Raw genomic sequence first — 7,848 nt, 5'->3', positions numbered from 1 at the left:
CCTACCTCAATGCGGCCTTTTGTTTATATCCTTTGTTGTAGAAAACCTGTTCTGTGATCTTCATGTCATTCTTGGAGATGTTGTTCTATAAGTAGTTGTAGTCTTGGTGCACCCATAGAAGGAGATGAGCTCAGAACCTTCCTACTACCCCTCTTGATCCAGATCAACAAAAGACATTTTAAATAAAATTGTGATCTCCTAAGTATGTTACCTTGAATACTGTTCTTTTCATTTGACAATTTCCATGGACATCTCCCTAGCCAATGTGCAAAGACTCAGCCCATTGTTTTAAATAGTTACATAATATTCCATAAGTTAGATCTATCACAATTTATTCAACCTATTGGTGGACTTTCAAGTAGTTTCCAGATTTTATTCCTTTATAAATAATCCTTCAGTAAATATCCTTATAGATATATCTTAGGTACTGATGCTTATATTATCTGTTACAGATTTTCAAAACTGAAATTTCTGTCTCAAAGGTTATGTGCATTTAAAATTGTTAATAATATTGTTACATTACTTTCCAAATGTTTGATGGCAAACACATTCCTTCCTGCCAGCAGTTTACAAGGGTTCTTGTATTTCTACAGGTATGATCCAATAGACGATTCCAGCATTTTTTCTTTTTCTTTGTATTAAGAGCAATGGTTTTTCCATTCATGACAAAATATAAGCCTACAAATATTCATGCATATCAATAATTATTCTAATTTTTAAACAAATATAATGCATATACATATACCTCATATAAAATAAAACATATATGCTATTCAGCTCTTTGTGCCTAGATTATTTTGTGGGTCTTTGATTTTTTTTTTTTAATTTAATTTCAAGTTTTAAACTTTATATGTTTGAGCAGTTTTAGGTTCATGGAAAAACTGAGGGGAAGGTACAGAGTCTCCCCCATTATCAACATCTCCCATAATAGTGGTATACTTGTTAAACTGATGAACCTACACTGGCATATCATAATAGCCAAAGTCTATAGTTTTTATTAGGGTTTACTCTTGATGTTGTAAATTCTGTGGATTTTTACAAATGTATAATAACATATATGTATAATTATGGCATCATACAGAGTATTTTCACTGCCCTGAAAATCGTCTATGCTCCACCCATTTATTCCTCCCTCCCCAACTGCTGGAAAACACTTATCTTGGTTGTCGGTGTCACGGTTGGTTGTCTAATTGCTAAGTCGTGTCCGACTCTTGCGACCCCCTGAACTGTAGGCCACCAGGTTCCTCTGTCCATGGAACTTCCCAGGCAAGAATACTGAAGTGAGTTGCCATTTCCTTCTCCAGGGTATCTTCCCCACCCAGGGATAGAACCTGTGTCTCCTGCATTGCAGGTGGTCTCCTGCAGTGCCGGGGGATTCTTTACCACTGAGTCATCAAGGATTCCAAATTTTTACCTTTTCTAGTAAAGGTAATTATACAGTATAAATTATACTGTATAATTAAACTGGAATTATTAAACTGGAATTATACAGTATAAAGTCTTTTGAGATTGCTTTTTCACTTAGTAATATGCACTTAAGTTTCCTCTATGTCTTTTCACAGCGTGGTATCTCATTGTTTTAGTGTTGCATAATGTTCCATTGTCTGGATGTACCACAATTTATTTGCTCATTCACCTGCTCAAGGAAATCTCAGTTGCTTTCATGTTTTAGCAGTTATGAATAAAGTTGCCATAAACATTTGTGTATGTGTAGGTTTCTGTGTAGACATAAGGTAAATACTGACTCAATGACATGAATTTGAGCAAATTCTGAGAGATAGTGGAGGACAGAGGAGTCTGGAGTGCTGCAGTCCATGGGGTTGCAAAGAATCAGATGACTTAGTAACTGAACAACAACAAAATACCAAGGAGCATGATTGCTGGATTATTTGGTAAGAATATGTTTAGTTTTCTAAGAAACCAAACTATCTTCCAAAATGTTTATACCATTTTGCATTCTCTCCAGTAATGAATGAAAGTTTCTGTTGCTCCATATCCCTGCCAGCATTGTGCTTCCAGCTTTATGTATTTTGGCCAGTCTAATAAATATGTGGTGGTATCTCATTGTAGTTTTAATTCGCATTTCCCTGATGACATATAATCATCTTTTCTTAAGTTTATTTGCCATCAATATAGCTTCTTTGGGCTTCCCTGGTGGCTTAGTGGTAAAGAATCTGCCTGCCAATGCAGAAGACATGGGTTTGATCCCTGGGTCAGGAAGATTCCCTGGAGAAGGAAATGGCAACCCACTCCAGTATTTTTGCTTGGGAAATCCCATCAACAGAAGAGCCTGGCAGGCTGCAGTCCATGGGGTCACAAAAGAGTTGGACACGACTTGGTGATTAAACAACAGCAACAAATATCTTCTTTGGTGATATGTCCATTAACATTTTTGGTCCATTTTAAAATTGGATTTGTTTCCTTGTTGCTGAGTTTTAAAAGTTCTTTGTATATTTATATAAAGAGTTTTTTCTCAGGTGTGTCTTTCGTAAACATTTTCTTCCATTCTGTGACTTGTCTTATTCTCTTGACATTGTTTTTCATAGAGCTGCTGCTGCTGCTAAGTCACTTCAGTCATGTCCGACTCTGTGTGACCCTATGGACAGCAGCCCACCAGGTTCCTCCGTCCACATGATTCTCTAGGCAAGAATATTGGAGTGGGTTGCCATTTCCTTCTCCAGTGCATGAAAGTGAAAAGTTAAAGTAAAGTCACTCAGTCATGTCTGACTCTTAGCGACACCATGGACTGCAGCCTACCAGGCTCCTCTGTCCATGGGATTTTCCAGGCAAGAGTACTGGAGTGGGTTGCCATTGCCTTCTCCTTTCATAGAGCAGAAGTTCTTAATTTTAATGTCTAGCTTATCAATTATTTCTTTCATGGGGTATGCCTTTGGTGTTGTATCTATAAAGTCATCAACATACACAAGGCTTTCTAGACATTTTCCTATGTTATTGTCCAGGAGTTTTGTAATTTTGGTCTTTTACAATTAGGTCTGAGTTATTTTGATTAATTTTTGTGACAGGTGTAAAGTCTATCTAGATTCTTTTTGGTTTTATTTATTTTTACATATGGAGGTCCAGATATTCTAGCACCATTTGTTGAAAATACTATTTTTGCTCCATTTTTTTTCAATTTTGTTCATCTGTCAAAGATCAGTTAACTGTGTTTATATGGGTTTATTTTTTTAGCTTTGTATTATTTTCCCTTGATTTATTTGTCTATTTTTTTCCCACTAATATCATACTGCTTGATTAGTGTAGCTTTATATTAAGTATTGAAGTCTGGTAGTGTCAGTCTTCCAAATTTCTTCTTCTCCTTCAATGTCATGTTGGTTATTCTGGTTTTTTTTTTTTTTTTTTTGCCTCTCCATATAAATTTTGGAGGGCTGAGTTAGTAGAGAATCCACCTATAATGCAGGAGATCCCAGTTCAATTCCTGAATCAGGAAGATCCCCTGGAGAAAGGATAGGCTATCTACTCCAATATTTTTGGGCTTCCCTCATGGCTAGATGGTAAAGAATCCGCCTGCAATGTGGGAGACCTGGGTTTGATCCCTGGGTTGGGAAGATCCCCTGGAGGAGGACATGGCAACCCACTCCAATATTTTTGCCTGGAGAATCCCCATGGAGAGAGGAGCCTGGTGGGCTATAGTCCATGGGATTGCAGAGTTGGACACGACTGAGCAACTAAGCAGAGCACATCACACATTGGAACAATTTCATTTATATCCATATAATAATTTGCTGGGGTTTTGACTGGCATTGCATGGAATTTATAGATCAAGTTGCGAAGAACTGATAGCTTGACAATATTGTCTTCCTATCTTTCTCCATTTATTTAATTCTTTGATTTCATTTATCAGATTCATGAAGTTTTCTGCATGTAGATCTTATGCATATTTTTTAAAGATTTACACCTAAGTATTTAATTTTGGGGTCTCAAAGAGTCAGACATGACTGAGTGACTGAACAACAACAACAAATTTCATTTTGGTGAGTCCTAATGTAAATGATATTGTGTTTTAAATTTCAAATTCCACCCATTCATTGCTGGTATATAGGAAAGTGATTGACTGTGTGTATTAACTTTGTGTTCTCCATCCTGGCTGTAATTGCTTATTAGCTCCAGGACTTCCTCTGTTGATCCTTTTTGATTTTCTGCTTAGACAATTATGTCTTCTGCAAGCAAATGCAGTTTTAATTTTTCTTTCTCAATCTGTATACCTTTTATTTCCTTTTTTGTCTTATTGCATTGGCTAGGACTTTCAGTATGATGTTGAAAAGGAGTGTGGATGGTTAGGCTATTCAAGACAGTTGTTCTCTTGCTGTCTACGCATCCATGTACTCAACCAGTACCTGCTTATCTCACATGACTATCAAATCCTGTCAATTATAGGGCTTAATTAGTAACTACTTACAAACTTGCCCCCTGCCCTAGCTGCTGGTTTCCCTGGTAATTGATGAACCAACCTAATGTCAATCCCTCCTATCAATGGTGGCCTCCTTCTTTCCCGAGTAGTGAAGATGACTGCTGTGTTCTGCTTGCCGTCTGCCATTCACAGTGGGGTGTTGCTCCAGGATCTTTGTTTCAGACAGGTAAGATCTCCTGTCCAATAAATCCTTGATGTCTCTCTCACTGTCTTCGGGCTCTTTCTTCAGTCTCAAGGCTGGCAAACTACAAGGTTTACAGGTCCACAAGGTGTAGCCCAACAATTGACAAAGCAGCCAGGAGACCAGGGAATCTCCTGTGAGTGCTGAGATGTCAGGAATTAAGGACAAGGAATGGAAAGTTCTGGGGAAAATCCTGAGGTATCTGTCAACTAGCATGTGGGTCCCTGTGGCAGCTGACTACCATGAGAGAGGTCTTTCTCTTCCATTATATTGATGATATCCTGTTGATCTCAGAGTCACTTTCCAGTTTAAATGTAGAAGCCCATTGCTTATAGTTCCTCTGACTACATGTGGATGGCTGGGGAATACAGAGAAACACAGGAACCTGGATTATTTATAAAATCCAAGCATACCCCTGACCCACCACCCATAAACCATAACAGATACAGGATTTAGGAAATATTAACTTAGGGACAGGCTTGTGAATTGGATGTAGCCAGTTACCTGGAAGGGTTTGGTTGGGGCCTATGGCAATGGCAAAATGATAAAACAGTACCCATTAGCTTCTAGTCCCAGATATGGAAGAGGACAGAGTAATGATATAGTGAGAATAGAACAGCTATATGTAGTCTACAATGCATCACAACAGGTTAAGACATTTTGTTGTTGTTGTTCAGTTGCTCAGCCATGTCCAACTGTTTGTGACTCCATATACTGCAGCATGCCAGGCTTCCATGTCCTTCACCAACTCCTAAGGCTTGCTCAAACTCTTGTCCATTGAATCGTTGATGCCATCCAACCATCTCGTCCTCTTCATCCCCCTCACCTCCTGCCTTCGATCTTTTTGCCATTCCCTTCTCCAGTGGATCATATTTTGTCAGAACTCTCCACCATGATCCATCCATCTTGAGTGGTCCTACACAGCATGGCACATAGTTTCATTGAGGTAGACAGGCTGTGATCCATGTGATCAATTTGGCTAGTTTTCTGTGATTGTGTTTTTCATTCTGTCTGCCCTCTAATGGATGAGAATCAGAGGCTTGTGGAAACTTCCTGATGGGAATGACTGGCTGTGGGGTAAACTGGGTCTTGCTCTGGTAGGCGGGGCTATGCTCAGTAAATCTAATCCAATTTTCTGTTGATGGTTGGGGCTGTGTTCCCTCCCTGTACTTTGGCCTGAGGTCAGACTGTGGTAATGGCTACCTCCTTCAAAAGGATTTATGCCAGCATGCCATGGCTCCCAGGACTCTGTTGTATTCCATGCCCCTGACTGTTGACCCATGCCTCCACCAGAGACTCCTGTACACTGACAGGCATGTCTGGCTCAGTCTCTTGTGGGGTCACTGCTCCTTTCTCCTGGGTCCTGGTGCACACAAGGTTTTGTTTGTTCCCTCCAAGAGAGTATGTTTCCCTAGTCCTGTGGAAGTTCTGTAATGAAATCCCACTGGCCTTTAAAGTCAAATTCCCTGGGGTTTCTCAGTCCCTTTGCTGGATCTTCAGGTTGGGAAATCTGTTGTGGGCCCTAGAACTTTTGCAAAAGAGCAAGAACTTCTTTGGTGCAAATGTTCTCCAATTTGTGGGTTGTCTGCTTGGCAGCTCTATAGTGGGGCTAATGGTGACCTCCTCCAAGAGGACTTATGCCACACGCTGCACCTCCCAGGTCTGCTGTAGTCAGAGACCCTGTCCCTGTGACAGGCCACTGCTGACCTGTGCCTCCACAGGAGACACTTAAACACTCAAAGGCAGGCCTGGGTCAGTCTCTTGAGGGGGGGGGTTCAGGCATTACAAAAGATCTACACAAGTCATCTAGCAATGCAAAAAACTACTATTGGGGATCTAAAACAGCTGTGTATGACATAGAGGCTCTCCAGGTACATTGATAGTGACCAAGAAATCCACTTTACCAGCCATGAAGTTCAGAAGTAGGCCAATAAAAATGACATACCACTGGTGTTTCCACCTGCCTTATAACACCTCTGCTGCATACTAAATGGAAAGGTAGATGAGCAGCAGTTGAGACTGGAAACATGCTCTCAACATGTTGACTAGAGGCTAACTCAAGCCCTATGACTATAACTGAACATCCCAGGAGTAATCATCCTAGTGCTTATGCTATGTTGACCCAGAAGCAACTAGTCAACGCCATCCAAGTTCAACTGTTGACCACCAAAGGACATTTGTTAACTATCAATCAGGACAATAACTTACTTTTGCCTTTGCCACAGGATGCTACAGGAGGAGAAGGGGATGGCAGAGAAAGAGATGGTTGGATGGCATCACCGTCTTGATGGACATGAGTTGAGAAAGCTCCAGGAGTTGGTGATGGACAGGGAAGCCTGGTGTGCTGCATTCCATGGGGTTGCAAAGAGTCAGACATGACTAAGTGACTAAACTGAACTGAAAAGGATGGACCTCCAGAGGAACACATTATCGAATGGTCATAGGACTAGTAGGTAAGTCCCGATGGTTTGGGTTTGCATCCCATGGGGAATAGGATTAGGAAAGGGACTTGCAGATTTCATCTGTTCTACCCAGCCCCACCTCTTTCAGAATTTTCCACAGTTTATTGTGATCCACACAGTCAAAGGCTTTGGCATAATCAATAAAGCAGAAAGAGATGTTTTTCTGGAACTCTCTTGATTTTTAGATGATCCAGCAGGTGTTGGCAATTTGATCTCTGGTTCCTCTGCCTTTTCTAAAACCAGCTTGAACATCTGGAAGTTCACGGTTCACATATTGCTGAAGCCTGGCTTGGAGAATTTTGAGCATTACTTAACTAGCGTGTGAGATGAGTGCAATTGTGTGATAGTTTGAGCATTCTTTGGCATTGTCTTTCTTAGGGATTGGAATGAAAACTGACCTTTTCCAGTCCTGTGGCCACTGCTGAGTTTTCCAAATTTGCTGGCATATTGAGTGTAGCACTTGAGAAACCTGTATGCTGGTCAGGAAGCAACAGTTAGAACTGGACATGGCACAATAGACTGGTTCCAAATAGGAAAAGGAGTACATCAAGGCTGTATATTGTCACCCTGCTTATTTAACTTATATGCAGAGTACATCATGAGAAATGCTGGGCTGGAAGAAGCACAAGCTGGAATCAAGATTGCCAGGAGAAATATCAATAACCTCAGATATGCAGATGACACCACCCTCATGGCAGAAAGTGAAGAACTAAAGAGCCTCTTGATGAAAGTGAAAGAGGAGAGTGAAAAAGTTGGCTTAAAGCTCAACATTCAGA

Source organism: Cervus canadensis, chromosome X (genome assembly GCF_019320065.1).
Source record: "Cervus canadensis isolate Bull #8, Minnesota chromosome X, ASM1932006v1, whole genome shotgun sequence".
NCBI classification, from domain to species: Eukaryota; Metazoa; Chordata; class Mammalia; order Artiodactyla; family Cervidae; genus Cervus; species Cervus canadensis.
This window is presented reverse-complemented; position numbering follows the sequence as displayed.